The sequence below is a fragment of the Stigmatopora argus genome, chromosome 2, assembly GCF_051989625.1.
Source record: "Stigmatopora argus isolate UIUO_Sarg chromosome 2, RoL_Sarg_1.0, whole genome shotgun sequence".
In the NCBI taxonomy this organism is placed as follows: Eukaryota; Metazoa; Chordata; class Actinopteri; order Syngnathiformes; family Syngnathidae; genus Stigmatopora; species Stigmatopora argus.
The window spans coordinates 6,753,960-6,771,114 of record NC_135388.1 but is presented as its reverse complement, the minus strand read 5'-3'; the positions used below and the strand labels follow the sequence as shown (position 1 = coordinate 6,771,114).

The window sequence follows — 17,155 nt, the reverse complement described above, 5'->3', positions numbered from 1 at the left end:
TGAAACGTAGAAGAAAGTGCCTTATTTAAATACATGAATAACTAAGGACTGTCCGCGTGCAAATTGAGGCAATTAGGAATGTCTCAGTCGGCTCACCCCTATTAAATATTTTTTTTTTCACTTCAGTGCGGAGTCCTAGCTGCAGGAGTGGCTTTCGCTTACAAGTTTCAGCGTGGATTTTCACATTTTTATGAACTTAAAAAAAAAAGTTAATGATTAATAGCAGAAAAAAATCGGGAACTCGTGAATTTGCGATAAGTGAAGTCACGATAATCGAGGGATTACTGTACATGCTTTTCTAGACGAAACAAATCAATATTTCCAATCTGACCCACGGGGGTCACTTTGCTGAATTTCTTATCCGCAGTCAGATTCGTTCTTTCTCCCCCTGCAGTCAAAACTGCGCTGGCAATGGCAGCCAATGAGTTATCAAGGAAACTTAAAATGCCCCAAAACCAACAAGGACTAATCTGGAAATGGCCAAAAATCAACAGAAACAGGAACTAGCCAGGAAATTCCCCCAAAATAAATAGGAAATGATCCAAGATTTACAGAAAGTGACCTCAAGCACCCTAAAATGACATGGAAGTGACACAAAATTGACTTCCTACCAGCCATTGACAACAATCGAGGTCCAATTCACTTAAACTGCCATTGAATGCTCAATTTTCAGTACCATTAATGGCGTTAGACATCCTATCCATTTTGACTGGGACAATGTCGGCCATTAAGTTACCTTTTTATGGCCAAAAATAAACTGCGCCGACCTACATGAGATTGAACTGGCAAGAATGTAGCCGTCTAACCAAACTGAATTTGACACCTCTGCTCCAAGATCAGCCATAAGGGTCCACCCTTCTAATAAAGCACTGGACCCGGCTTATAATGAGCCTGCATATCATTTCAGCTCATAAATACTGTACGCACAAAATGATAATAAAATGCCACCTTGCCCTTTACAAGGGACACCACACGCACACAGAAACGTGCTAAGGTGTGGACGCATAATACTTCCACAATGAGAGAGAGAGAGAGCAAGGGAGTGACTATTATTAACATGAGCTCAAAGACTACAGTGTCATGGGCTTCGCCATGTCAGCAAAGCACTTCCTGTTTGCCGTTAAGACGCACAGCGGGGCTGTGGGAGCGAGATAATGAGAAACACAAAGCATGCTGGGAGATAAAGAGAAATAAATATTCAAAAAAGGAAGGGAGACCCCCTGGAGCAGAAGTCATTGCCTGATGTGACATCAGTCAGTAAAGCCGATGGGAATTCTGTTCCTCAAATGTAACAGGAAAAAATAAGCGCACGAAGGAGAGGAAATATGTGATACCTGTTATTATATAATATATCACTTTCACGACTATGATTGGTCCTTTTATTTTTGTTCATCTTGGTTTTATCGCCACCTGTTCTCGTCAACCCGGCTGCTTGTGCCAATTTATTATCTCGCTGTAACCACCTGTGTCCTCAGTTTGTAGCTAGTTCCCTGATTTCCTTCTTTCCGTGTTTGTTCACTTTGTTGGTGCTTCTGTTTCAAGTCCTGCAGATTTTGTCAAGAATTCCTCTAGTGGTGATTGTCTTTTCTCCTGAGCATTCCTTGTTTAGTTGGAATTTTGATTTTTTTCAGGTGGCTTTTATGAATAGAGCATTTAGATGTCGGTATAATTTGTGTTAGACCCGTTTCTATCGTGTGCGGTCGATTGGTCGCCGGTCTTTTGGTCGCCGTCTTTTGGTCGTCGGTCTTTTGGTCGCGTTTTTTTGGTCGCGGTCTTTTGGTCGCCCGGACCGCGACAACAGGCGACCAAAAGACCGGCGACCAAAAGACCGACGACCAAAAGACCGGCGACAAAACAAGGTAAAACAACAAGGTCTACGCATCAATAAAAGCCAACAATGGCCCTGAGCAGTTTCACTGAGCCGACTTGTGAGTGTATAAGAGTTTGTATGTACATGAGTTGTCCCTTTAAGAAGCTACATCAGTCAGGGTCTTAACAAGTTCTCCAACAAAAAACCATAAAAGTCTGGGAAATTTGGAGCTTTTCTTTAGCCTAATAATTAATAGGGCATTAATTATGACTAAATAGTAATTCACAGTTTGTATTTAGGGAATTTGAGCAATGATTTAAATGGTAATTATCAATAACCTTTCGGGTGACCAAAAGACCGGCAACCAAAAGATCGGCGACCAAAAGACCGGCGACCAATCGACCGTGTACCGTTTCTATTGTTAAAATACTGTGTGAAGATTACACTTCCTCCCCTTTGTTGCGTTGGGTCATCATCACCACAAACCCCAGACCAATTTATTAGGTTAACTCAGGCATCAAGGCATAAATTGAAATCCAAACCATGATTAAAACATCAATTCATGCACAATCTCTAATTGAGACCTGGAGCACTAATTGTATGAAAGAAATCAGCCTTGGTAGCCTCATTTAAAACCTCAGTGTTTTCATACAATCTCTGCTCCGCATACAGATTATTACTTACAACTAAATTATGCTCGTGGCCAAAGCTGTACCAATATAATATTTCTTGGGGGGGTGATTGGACACCACAAAGAAGTTCAAGAAAAACAAATATCAGAGCCACACAAGCAATAGGAAGAACACGCAACATTTAGAAAGGACATACAAACCATGCCTGAGATTGGCATGTCCACATAATTTTGTGTAGAATTTGTCACGCGACCGTGTTTGAAGGCCAGTGTCGGACAAAAGGTGTCACGCAAACAAGTTTTTATCTGCAATGCAGCAGCCGAGCAAAGTAGACAACGGGCTCCGACTCTGCCAAGGACTTAAGCACCCACCTATTGATCCGAGAGCATCTCTATCACATTCCGAGGATCCCAAGAATACACTCGATCTTTGAATGCTGTCTCAAAACCTGGGTTACCGCCATTCCGTGATCTGGCATGACTAAAAAGAAGCCATGTGAGGCACTTGAAGAAATTCACATTGGTTTCTCATAAGTGAAAGTGTGTGTGAAATGTCCCAACATGACTTTTGAGGAGCGTCCTTTGAGCTCTGCTCTTTGTATGAGTCAAAGTAATACTTTTCGGTGGTGGGAGCAGTTTTTGGATAATGAATAACAGTCAAATATTATTATTTACGAAATTTTTCCACAACATGGGACAGTATAATTTGTTTAAGATGAAAAAAAAAACAATTACAGAATTTAATGACCCTTTAAAACAGCTACAATCCATTGAACCTATGTCTAAAATTGATATTTATATATTTTACAATTATAGTAGTGGACCTACCGTATGCATGCATGTACATCTATGTGTATGTATGTATTTATGTGTAAGTTAATAAATAAATACATGAATAAATATATAAATAAATAAGCGTGTTGCTGAAGTATATATATACATATATACACACACTTCAGCAACACGCTTATTTATTTATATATTTATTCATGTATATATTTATTTATTAACTTACTTATTACCTATCTATTTATGTCTAAAATGCCTTTCCTATTTCTGCATCCTCACCCTCTTGCTACTGTGACAACGAAATTTCCTGAATACGATGAATATAGTTATCCAATCCAATCCAAATATATTGTGTTGTGTGTTTTCCTTGTATTTGTAATGCCTCTCAATGCATTGAATATGAATGGAAATATCAGTACATTCAAAAAAATTCAATACTAAAGTGGGCGGCCCGGTGATAAAGTGGTTAGTGCATCTGCCTCAACGTTCTGGGGTCGAGGGTTCCAGGTCGGTCCTCATTGTGTGGAGTTTGCATATTCTCTCCTTGGCTTGTGTGGGTTTTCCTCCCACACCACAAAAACAGGGTAGGCTAGTTGAACCCTTTATAAATTGCCCCCCATGTTATCAGTGTGATCATGAAAGGTTGTCCGTCTCCTTGTGCCCTGCGATTGGATGGTGTCCCCTGCCTGGTGCCCATAGCTAGGTGGGAAAGGCTCAAGCACCCCTGGCGATCCTTGTGAGGATAAGTAGTTCCGAAAATGAATGAATGAATTAAAAATAGTGATGCACCAAATATTCTAATAGCTCTCTGGATCAGTTGATTTAACACGCTATCCAATGTGTGTACCGTCAGACATTTTGAATCATTTTTGCTTATGGGCACATGGCCCAAAAAAAAATGCACCCAGAGAAGCTCAAGGCACCGAACATTCGTGTGTTGTGTCACCCGCTGAGTTATCTCCCAGTGACTTGGGGTTCCTTTCATCATAAATGAAACATTTTTTTTCCCCTTTAAGCCAACGAGCACGTGATGGATTTAATGCTACGCAAGCCCTCCACGCTTCAACAGAGGGATTTGAACCTCAAAAGGACCAACATAAAGGCCATCTGCTTGTCTCATTAGTGGTGATGTTTCTACATTCGTGCCTCAAGAGGACAAAGGTCTGTCATGGAAGACGGTTGAGCGATTATGTACGGCATACAGTATATATTTTTGTGTGTGTGTGTGGTTGTGTGCGTGTTTCTTATGTGTTGAGATGAAAGCTTCGCGGCTCTGAAAGTGCAACCTTGGGGAATGCAAAAAGTCACGGTGCAAAACAGCCTTGTAGTGTGTTTGAACTGAATGTGAATAGCCGGTGGTTACGTTTTTTTGCCACTGTTGTATCACACACTGACAGTTAAGCCAAAATCTAATGGCATTGTTGGCCACCTTTGAGATTTTAAAAGTATGATTAAAATGGCTACTTTTTTGTAAAATACAAAATGACTGCAGATTATGACTCGCAGTCCAAGCTAATTAAAACAAGAAACATAACTAATAAGAGGGCGTTACGAACGGAGCGGCAATAGGAAGCAATTCAACTGTGTTATTAAAATACTAAAGCAGTAATATAACTGATTCACGGGTTGACTAATTTGAATGGAAGAGCATTATGACGTCTTTTCAAAACTAAAATGGTTTCGGAGAGTGAGCTGAACACTCAATTGGTTTTTAATGGTGACATGTTTAAGGTTGGGGAAATGGAAAATGGGTTTAGATGAGGTTTTTTGCAATCTCTATATTAATGCTCAAAATTTGGTTTGTCATTGGAATACCGTGGATAAGATTTAATTTTAGATTACTAGTACTAATATGTTTTATCCATACATATACATACAAAGTATGTATACATACCAGTGGCGGTCCGTGCATTTTCTCATAGCGCCTTCAACGGGTAAAATCCACTTCCTAGCAGCATTTAATGATTAAATACAAATACTGGAGCTTTTCAGACATTACAACCGGGCCGGGGGGTGATTTTCCTGGGAAAAGACAGCGATGGACGTCAATGGCGAAATGGCAAAAATTGCACTAAAATGGGGTAAAATCCACTTCCTAGCAGCATTTAGTGATTAAATACAAACACTGGAGCTTTTCAGATATCAGAACCGGGCCCACAATTGAAATATTATTTAGGAATATAGCCATATTTTACTCTCCAAAAACCCTTTTTAACTGTACACGATATCCATCCTCCTTTCTTTCTTCCTTCTTTTCTATCGCCATCGAAGCTAATGCTGAAAGTCGAGCCTGTCCTGTCGTATTTCTGGCATAGTCCGTCTTGAAAATGGCTTTAAATCAACACAACAATATATTTGCTTGTGCAGCTCGCTCCAAATACAGTTTGGTAGCTCTGGCTAATCACTAGCCAATCATAGTTGGTGAAAGCGATGACGTATCCCTACGCCTGCGACAAGGCAATAACGTATCCCTACGCCTGCGACAATACATTGTGGTGTTGCCAACTCGAAATCTGATTGGTTAAAGCAACAGTCTTATTGACGCTTGTTTAATGCAGCAGACCCTGCAGAACTGATTGTGAAGGCCTTGAGGCAGATTTCTGACCCTGGCAACAAATAATGGCAGAAATGTGATTGGTTAAATGCTTCAATATGAAAACACACATCTGGAAGCAGTGCAACCAGGGGGGAAAGCAATGAAAGGAAGCTAACAGACCGTTTTGAATTACTTAATAAGTATTAATGGACAAAATATAATATATGATTCAGATATTTCTTAGGCCAGCAGAGAAGGCCTTGAAGGCCCTGACGGCCCGCCACTGATACATACATATATACATACACATACATAGTACATACATATGTATACATATAAAAAATACATAGTACATTTTTTCTATATTAACACAAATGCTTTAGTTATTTTAGCAATGAGGCACAACTTGCTTTTGTGTGCATCCAGCAAAACTCAATCCAGCTCTATTTACCTTTTGGTTTGGCATGACAACAGGGTTGACCCACCCTTGGGAGATGCAGCTGTTTCTGCTTGATAACGCACTACACAGTAGTCCAACTGCCTGTACAGTTAATAAAATAAACGGAACCGTTTAGAACTCTGGTTTCACTTGGGACAGGTTGGAGTCAAGGCAAATGAATGCTTAATAAATCCAGATTAAGTGGTTTTGGAATGAATTTAAATGGTCACTGGAGTGCCGTCGGGGTTGTTGTGGATTTTCTGCTACCTTCCAACATTGAGCTGCAAATTCATTGTAATAAGAGAAACTGCTTCACTTTATTTCCCTAGTCAACATCGAGAAAAAATAGTGCTTGAAGTCAACTTTAATAACTTTGGAAACAGTGGGAAATAAACTCAATATGAAAATAAAAGCCAAGGGGTAATCACAGATCCGGGTGGATATTCGTGTTACTCTGCAACTACAAAAACGAAAAAAAAGTGAGAGCAGATATTACGTAGCGAGCTCAAAAGACGCACAAAAGACAAGACAGAAAGAATTGATTTGCACTGACAAAACTAATATTCCACAACTGAATTCCTCTATTATCATCTCTCTCAGACACAACTACTCGACACATTAGGCAACTCTAGAGCGCATTAGACTTGAAGTGAAGCATGTCATAGGGTTTAAATAAATCATCGGCTGAATGTTTTGCAGAATGACAAATCATCAAATGGGTCCGATTTGTTTGAGAATGCAGTAGTAGCAGTCACCAGCAGGGGGTGAAAGGGGGCCACACACAGACCACGTAGCACAGTGCCCCCCCCCCGAACATCTTCCATCCACCCATGTGACAGCGAAGAAAAAGGGAGGGAGGGTTGTGACTTCCCCAAGAGGCCTTACAATTAGTGGCTGCCAGAGAAAGGCAAACAGACGAAAAAAGGACGGGAGATGGAAATACGGAAAATTCCGTCGCATAATGTCTTTCCTTTTTTAAACGTCAGAATAAAATGAAGGCCTTGTTCAAAGTTTCAAACATGGGGATTTTATTTAGAGCATAGACAAATGTCATCTCATCTCATTTTCTGAACCGCTTTATCCTCACTAGGGTCGTGGGGGTGCTGGAGCCTAACCCAGCTGCCTTCAGGGACGAGGCTTTGGACACCACAAATTGGTGGCCAGCCAATCGGAGGGCACAACAACCATTCACACTCACACTCATACCTAGGGGCAATTTAGAGTGTCCAATCAGCCTACCATGCATGTCTTTGGAATGTGGGAGTAAACCGGAGTACCCGGAGAAAACCGACGCAAACATGCAAACTCCACACAGATGGACTGACCTGGATTTGAACCTAGGTCCCTCACTGTGAGGTCGACATGCTAACCACTAATCCGCCAGGCCGCCCTATTGACAAATTTCCTTGTCAATTGTACCTAAATAGCCGGTATAAATTACTACGTGTTCACCGTTGGTGGGCATCTTGTATACGTGATCTACAAGCATTGTGATTTTTTTTTTGCCAAGACCCCAAATAGTGAGAGGTTGATTGCATTCTCGCTTGCTAAAAGGTTTCAGGCACCGTTTGATGTATATGTATAAGTGGTGAAGACTGCCATGACATCCGGTACTTTTAAACTCGGGGAACTGGCTATCAATCTTCATCTTTCAATGGTCTAGACAACGCTGGATGTCAAATCCATTTGGACTTGGAGTGCTGAGCGCTATCATTCGCTGACAGCCTCTACCAGTCAAAATGGATTTCAGGTTAGCGCTGTCAATGGAAGCCAGTGTGTTTTAAACATGGGCTTTTCATTTTCTTAAACCAGCTATCTGATGTAGTACCAAACTTGACTTGTGTGAGGGAGCATATAGCATTTATAGAAGCAAAGAAGAAACAGCGTAAGAAAATGAGTTGCAAAAAGCGAGGCTAAGTTTTTATTCGGTAACAACCTATATCGTCATGAATCATTTTTTAGATGTTTAAATATTCGGGCCAACCAGCTATGCTTCTGATATTTGACAATAGCACAAGCCTCAATTTTCTACATTACTGAAAGTTAAATGATCAAACCAGGACATCAGTTTAGAAGATTTCTTAGAAAATGTTACGCACCAATGGCATGACAATACGAGATTGAGTCTTTGAACAATGATGCAAAATTTGCTGCTATTTTGACTGCCATGAAATGATTTTATTTCATGTAATCTGAGACCCTTTAAACTATTTCATGCAATAATATGTATACATGTAACCCAATCAATTCTATCTCACTTGAAGAAATGTTGATGTTTTTAACAATTCTATCGCTGATAAATTTCAGACAATTTCATAAAAGTCTTAATTGGAATAGCACATCTAAAGATGATGATATAAATCATATTTTGCATTTTGATTGTTTAGAACTACCCAAACTACGAATGACATGAAGGTTTAAACTAAAACTCACTTCATTCTCCAATTTTAATAGCTTCCAAAAATGTTTTATGCATATAATTTTCGTACAAGTATGATGTTCTCCAGCTTGCAAAGCACTATTATCCCACCCCTCATCATAGGATAACGGTTGATTTTTTCCCCTATTTTTTAATGTGCGTACCGCATTTAAAGAAGATCAAAGCAGATGTTTTAATTGACTTTCCCACTAGCCCCTATCTGTACTTTTTTACCAGTATGTCCTCTATCAATACAATTACTTTGTGAAATGCTAAATTTACACTGTGACCCTGGGTTTTATTCAATACACCGGAATGTGTGCATGACCAATGAGCAATTAATGTTGGCGTAATGAGAATATTGCATGTGTTTACTCTGGATTAACGTGTGTCGACATTGGATTAGACTATGGGACTCTACACATGAAAATCATAATGTTATGTTTATAAGAAATACATCAAAACAACAAAATCAACTTTCTAATTTCTATTATACTTTAGGGCACAGGTGTCAAAGTGGGGGCCTGGGGGCCAAATCTGCCCCACCGCATCTTTTTGTGCGGCCCGAGAAAGTAAATCATGAGTGCCGAATTTCTGTTTTAGGATCAAATTCAAATGAAAATTATAGATGTATATTATATTTCCTGATTTTCCCCTTTTAAAATACATCACTGCAATTTTTTAATCCATTTTTTTCTTTTTGTGATTTTAGTTTAAAAAGCATTTTGTAAAAATAAATAACCAAAAATATTTTCGGTTTCCCACTTTAATATTGAACATAATAAAAAATATTTTGTTTCCTTTTGAAATGAAAAACAAATGATTAAAAGACTTTTTACCTTTTTAAGAAAAAAAGCTCAAATAAACATTGTTTTAGAGCTATAAAAACGGAATATTTCTTTTAATCCGATTTTAAAATATTATATCTAAAATGGTCCGGTCCACATGAAATTGAGTTGACGTTATAATGCGGCCCGTGAAGCAACCCGAGTTTGACACCCTTGCTTTAGGGCATTGGCGGTTTCAAAACTGGCCAATGACAACAAGAAAAATAAAAATAAATATAAGTATAGCACCATTAGGGGGGTACTTGGTTTATGTACGCCTCAACTGTCAGTGTCGTGTGGTTCCAATGCATTACATAAATAACTGGGGTTTCCAGCACAACAATGCATTCCCATACATAAATAACAAGTGGTTTCCAGCACATAAAATTTAGAGGTGGCCACACTAGTTAATTGTGATTTTGGTGCCGGGCCAAACAGAATGAAATTTCTTTTCGTATGCACTTGTACTTGGCCGAATGTCAAAGTCTGCTTTGTGTAAATATTCCCTGAGTCGAAGGATGTTCTAACCACTAAACTATTTTTTTGGTTGTTTTCTTTCAGTATTGTACTCTAAATTATACTGACCTTTACCATTTTTTTAAATTAATAATGACAGAATGGAAGTTGCAGAGCGCATGCAATCTCAACCAATCCAGAATTTAATAAGTTCAAACTCCTTGAGTCACTTTCTCTAAAAACAACTATCCAACAGAATAATCATTTCTATGTAAATCACAGAAAATGGACTATCATTATCATCTCTTACCTGCTATCTTGGGGCATAAAATGAACTCATGTCCTCTCATTCTTCTAGAAAATGACCACTTTTCAGTGGGCTATTCAATATTCATGACCTTGAAGTGTTTTCATGCAAAATATTTACTGCAGTTATGTCTTCACAATATCTTGCAGTAATTGTGTTTAACAAATTAACCAACTCATACTTTTAATGATAGTTAGTCATCAGCCATGTAGCCTAAACTATATTTTATCTTGTCTTCTTGCCCTTTCCCTCTTTGATTCCCCTCAAAAAAAGGAAGACTGGGCTGAAACCTGGACAGCTAAATTGATTTGGGCTATTTTTAGCAGAGTTAAATGTAAATAAGCCTGACTTCCAATCTAACATTTTCTAGACCATTAGCCAAAGAGAATTAGACAATGGTATTTTTTGAAAACGCGCTGCAAAATAATGAACACAAATTCCCCTCCTTCATGAACGCAGAAAAAAAGAACCATTAGCATTACATTGTGCTTGCAAAAGTTTAAGAATATCTAACAAATGCACTCATTAGTTTGAAAGAAAAGCCCCTCCACAAATCTCTTAACCAAATGCTCACAGGCTAACGAAGCTAACTGACTCTTGACATGCTCGACAGACACTATCAGCTCTATCTTTCGTTATTAACCAATCAGCAACCCTCCAAAATTTCGGACAACCGATCGGCCGTTGCGCCTCGTGACCGGACGTTTGGTAGAACGGACGTTTGGTAGAACGGACGTTTGGTAGAACGGACGGTTGGTCGAACGGACGGTTGGTAGAACGGACGTTTGGTAGAACGGACGTTTAGTAGACCATTCTTTCGACGAAACGTCCGAGTACCGTTGCGCCTATAATATAAACATACTAAATCATGTTCCATTCTTGTAACAGCAGAAGAACCGAACATGACTTGTCCGTAATGTACTCAATACATTGATATTTTGTCCTACCTATGACCTAGAAAAAAATATATACCCGCACCTAAATATTTGTCTTTAATTAGCCCAATTCCGCTCTTCCCATATGCAGATATGTGATGAGCGTGCCATTCACACACCCCAGTAAAACGGGGTGGCAAGAGAGAAAGAAAGCGCGAGAGTAAGGGAGAACGAGGGAGGATGGAGAGAGAGTGAGTCTCGTGCAAGGGAGGGGACAGACATTCTCCAAGCAGGGGAGTAGAGCCTCAGTCTGGGCAGCAAGGAGTAGAAGCAGGAGCAGCAGCAGCATCAGCACCATCAGCAGCATTGCTGTCTGCCTCTCCCACTTACTACCACTACTACCAAAACCCGTCTCCATCCAGCTTTCGGACTACACGCGACCCAGAAGAGGAGGTTGGAGTAGACTCTTATTTTTCAGATTGATTTTTGGTAGGCAAGGAGTCAGAAAGTGAAGCATGGAGGAGGAGAGGCGCGGAGGTGCGGCTGCGTGCTGTCTGACAGGCGCCCGGCGACCATGATGCCGCTGCTGTGAGAGCCTCCCGTGAGCAGGCAGCTGCGCACCCAGCCGCCCTCTTCCCCTCCCTCCCTCTCCTCTCCCCTCCTCCCCTTACCTCGCCAGCATCGCCGATCGGCACTCACTTGAACGCAGGGGTTCGGAACCGACACAACCACCAGCGTCCTGCAAGGGAGCTTGGCATCAGCAGGTATTTTTTTTAACGTGCGTGTTGCATGCGTAAGAATGAATGGACTTCATTCCGTTCCTCGTTCGCACCACCACCCTCTCTCTCTTTCTCTCTCTGTGGCCCCATCATCCATCCATGACATGCCGCTTGACCGGAATGCAGCGGGATCATGCAAATTGCACTCATTATTTCAAGAAAAAATAAAAACGGTGCACATGCTTCACATTCCCTCCTTCGCTGATACCATGACATGTGCACCGCTTACACCCGAGAATTAAAAGGAAGCCATTATAGTGATATTTGGTTTGGTTCATGAGGCAAATGCAGATTTAAAATATACTCAATATGATCTGAAGATGCCACCCCCCCCTCCATCACAGTGGTGTGGTCCTCTCACTCTCTCATTCTCTCCCTCTCTTTATCCATCTCTCGCGCTGTCGGTTGCTACAGAATGCAATCATGCACATGTGTGTGCATGCATGTGCGAGATGCAACGCACACGCCCACATTCATCCACACTCTGCCGTAATCCCAGATCATGTGCTCCGGGAGACATGACGTAACTCCTATGCATGTTATCTACGACGTGTTGCCACCCCCCCTTCCAAAATATGAGGACGGATGACCCCAATTTGGCCATTGGGAGAAATGGGTTAGCATGCCTTCAAGAGGGTGGCACACATATTTTAAGGCTCTGGCAAATAGAGTGTTTGAGAGATGGCCCTCAAGGGAAATGGAGGAAATGGGTCCCTGGATATTAGTGATGATGGCCTCCAGCATACTCAAGCAAGTGGGTGTGGCTGAGGTGGCTTCCCCCCATGTTTTATTTCCGTTGGACGAAAGTCAAACAGATGGACACTAGGATCACAGAAGCAACCTCTTTTTTGGGAATCGTTTGGCCTCAAATGAATATATAAATAGTTGTAGTAAATACTACAAGTTAACTGTATACATAGAGATTTACCATTCCAAATATGCATTGATTGATATCTGGTGCTAAATTCCCAAATTATGTGCAGAAAGGATTCTTTTACACTCAAGCAAAATTAAAGCTGAGAGTCGCCAAGCCAGCATAAAATGGCACTGGATTTATTTGTATTTTTAAGGAGAAAAATGGCGCACAAGGAGAAGAAAAGTTGCTACATTGGGAACATTAAGTATATATAACACATGTCATAGCTCCACCTCTGGTTGTCATGGTAACAAAAAGCATGTCTGCTATTTGCATGAGGCAGAACAGCACTACTTCATTCAATATTTTGACTAAACTTAAATTAAAGTGTAATCTTAAATTGCTTTAGTTTATCATGTTATGCTTTGACAGATTATTAGTAAGCTTTTTAACATATTAAAATGTTACGAACTATGACAAATCAGGAATCATAGCTTAGCCTTATTCAATGTGCCCTGGATAAGTGGGGGCCACACAAGTAACAATTAAAGTAGGTAACTAAAATAATGCAAGTCAAACCAATTTATTAAAATATTAACAGCGGATGAGTACTACTGTGTACACATACCAATGATGCATGGTTATGGTGACTTCATGTTTTTGTATTTGTCTGGGGGGGAACGGCTGACTCAGACCTTCTGCTTTAATTATTAATGCTAACTTATTGGTGCTTTAGCAATATTGTGCTGACAAGTCAGGACAGTAACGTGTACTATTTTATGACGTTAATAAAAGTTCCATATATGCTTTTACGGTAGACAACAGACTTTTCTTGTTTGTTTGAGGATGTCCGCTAAGTTGAACTCCAATTCTAAGGCATACTGGTTGTATTTTCCCCCAAAAAATCTTGCTTGAATTCCAAATTACAATTTTTATTTGTCCTTGTGCCCGTGTGTTTTTTTTCTGGGTACTCCTGTTTCTTCCCACATCCCGAAAACATCCATGGCAGGCTGGTTGAGTATTCAAAATTGTCCCTAGGAATAAATGTGAGACCTAGGAATAAATGTGAGAGTGAATGGTCGTTCATCTCGTTGTGCCCTACGATTGGCTGGTAACCAATAGGTAGGCTCCCAGCACCCCCGCGACCCTTGTGAGGATAAGCAGTATGGAAAATGAATGAATATATAGGTGTGTCACATAATAGTATTAGGATACGTTAATTTCAACAAACTGTTTTAGGCTTATTATTCCTAGTTCCATCTCAGGATTGCATGTCGATTTCTTTTTCTACCTATTAACTCACAATAATCCCCCCACCAAGATTCTGTCTGCCCAGGGATGCTTTTACAGCTGTGGGGGCCATTAAATCAACCCTTGGTTGCTTCTCACATTCACTGTGTCATTCATTAATCTGACTACATACGGTTGAACAGTCCCCAGAGAAGTCATCAAGTAGTACATTCCATTTTTTTACCTCTTTGATCAATTCCACACAAACACTTTAACCATCAATAAACCCACAAACTAGCATATTGTAAGTCTCTATACTAAACAACAATCATCTTGTAATCTCCCCTGTATGGAACTGTTAATAATTTATACCCACCAAGATGAATCAGATAAAAAAAAATCATAAACCACTCAGGTTATGCTATGGAAAGAATGAGCACTTGCGCGGATAGCTAAGCTGAAGGCAACGGGAGATCGTTTCACATGTCGTAGGTATTATGGCTGAAAATGAATGACCTTTACATTTCAAGCTGGTCTGCTGGATGCGGCGGTCAAACTGATAAAATGCAAATGGGCCGCAAAAGGTGATACAGTCATCAGTCATCCCTTGTGCCTAATTCCTGCGTCATTATTTCCTAACGGGACAATGCAGGCGATACCACGCGGGTATTATCGACTCATTTGCGTGGCATTGCTACCTTGGGTAAGAATCTGAATGCTTCATTTGTCAACGGAAAACAGGCACGTCAGGATGTTGGCTCCGCGAAGCGCTGCGAGGCGGCAGACCAATTGTTAATCAGCACTCATTTAAGATCAGCACTTTTTTAGTGTAGACGATTTTATGTTGCACAAATGAAACTTTATAGTTTACTAGCCAGTGGGTGTTTGATTACTCAACTGTATGCTTAACAGGTGTAAAGTAGACATGCTGACTACTGTTTTAGGTGTTTTGCTTAAGGTTTGTTGAGTGTCATTTGCTATCATGGTACCAACTAGACAGAAAAAAATAAAACTCCATGGCACTTTTCTCAGGCAACTTAATTGTTCCCTACGGTTTAGTTTGACATTAACAACAGGACTCGGTGAATTAGGTCACGTACATCATTGTGTTGTCAAAATGCCCAATCTAATATCACTGGGGTGGACCCCAACCCCCTAAAACATGGGGAGTTATTAGCCTAATATGCTCAATTGATATTTTTCTTTTACAATTAGGAGTGACCTTTTTGACAACACTAAAAGCTTTTACTACATTTTTCATTAATTCACCTCATTTCATTTCACTTATTAGTTAGACTTGCGTATCCTCCCTTTTCTACTCATTTCATTGTGCAAATCCTATTCAATTATTACATTCTTTCCATGCACAAGCCACAATATAGAACCACACAGACACACTGACATAATATATGGTAGCCTTCTTGAATCTTGAGGTAGCGTCACAAAGGGGGGTTACATGTTTAGATTAGATTATAATTCCCATCGGTCACTCGTCTAACAATGCAAAAAATTTAGGGACTGTTTTAAAAAAGGAAAAAATAAGACTGTGTACAGTATGTCTTCTTTAAAATAACAGTATAGATTATTTCAAGATGCAGAGGTTTGAAAACCAACATGTAAACACAATAGACTTCCTTGCCTTAAATTCAACCCATCAGTCGGGGATTTTAAACGCAGAATTAACTGTATTAACTTACTTTTTAGGTACCTAGGGGAGGCGATACGATGCTCAACCACAATTATCTTTTGACTGAGCAAATGTGTTTTGACTCCAAAGACTTATATATATATTTTTAAACAAAACAAGAGCATGTTAAAAAGCCAGCTGGGTTTTTGTGTCCAAACACAAAACACTACTGAGCGAGGTGTCGACAACACTTGCAGAAAAGAGGTGGTTTGGAGGATAATTGGCAATCAACCTGTGCCGCTCTTCGGGTATGAGAATGTTTTTGCCATGTTGGTACCCTGTGAGCTGGTCAGGTCAATAGTTTGATTTTTTTTTTAAATTTCATTAAAACAGATAAGGTAGCAAGGCATAACAATAAAGTCACAGCTGGGCAGTTGAACAGTTAACTGTGACTGGCAATAAATCACTGGAAGGTTGATGGGAAAATGTAGAGCAGTGTAATAATTAGTTACTGGAAGTTTGTAACTAGGGGCCATGTTTATAGAAATGCTTCAACTGCTATGCCTAAAAATGAGCCATGCGTTTTCTGAATACCAAAATTGCAGATTGTCCGTCTTAAACGTTCTTAGATATGATAAGCAACCTTTTATTACCAACCTCCCTTTTTAATGCCACTGATTTCAAAACTCACTATCAATTGATTATTAATGTATGTATAATAATTTGAGCAAATCATACAATTTATTTATACGATTTGCCTTTTGTCTGATCTTGATTCTACTTACTGATCAACACAGTAGCAAGCATTTGAAATCTTAAGATGTTTTTGCCTGGGTTTGGAAGATTGTATTTCCTCTCTGAATGGTATGTCTGATTTAGTTTTTTTTATCCATTGGCCCAAAAATATCCCTGAGGATTTTTTTTGCAAATGAAGTTAACGGCCTCACCATAAAAATAAAAAAATAAAAAATCTCAAAAGGTGTCTCTGACGTACCCCGCTGATTAAGTTGTCCAACTTTAAAGAGCGTTATATAGCTCCAGGTGTCTATGAATTATGTATCGTAAAATGATAAAATAAAAAAAACCAGAAACTCTGATCCGATAAAAAGTAAAGATTAGAATGGGAGATGCCAATCACATGCTGTCTCTGCCCACACCATCTCCAGAGGAGGGCAGTTAGTAGAAGTTGTGTAGGTGGACTCTGACTGCAGGGCTTGTGATATTTGAAATTGAAAAAGCACTCCATGAGGAATGCTGTTAATAGGTTAAGTTGACATTGGCCAACCAAAAAGGTGTCCTGAAAAACCTTTAGTAGCATGCTGATTAACCAAATCTGACAGCAGAATTACGTCACTTCTTGGTCTGGGTAGCAACGTCAAGGCATATCAAATCTTTTATTTTCGTGCAAAGTGAATAGAAGCTGTGTTCAAAAATCTTCAGGCCCTAAACAGGTTTTTCTAAAAGCATAGCAAACATGTGTAGTTTAGCTTGACTCATGCAAAATTGAATTTCTGGGTTTCCTGGCGTGCCTAAATAACCTTTTTCGTAATAATACTTGACCATAAATTTTATGA

The 17,155-nt window shown here is 39.8% G+C and overlaps 2 protein-coding genes across 6 annotated transcripts in view; one reads left to right on the top strand and one right to left on the bottom strand.

Annotated features, from left to right (window-relative positions):
• LOC144091364 (uncharacterized) overlaps positions 1-17,155 on the bottom strand; it is a 218,944-nt gene that overhangs the window by 108,806 nt on the left and 92,983 nt on the right. The gene's annotated exons all lie outside the window — the stretch shown is intronic.
• unc13c (unc-13 homolog C (C. elegans)) overlaps positions 11,398-17,155 on the top strand; it is an 88,934-nt gene continuing 83,176 nt past the window's right edge. For both annotated transcript variants that reach the window (XM_077623629.1, XM_077623620.1), the window contains exon 1: positions 11,398-11,853. The gene's annotated coding sequence lies outside the window, so the exon portion shown is untranslated. The remainder of the gene's footprint in view (positions 11,854-17,155) is intronic.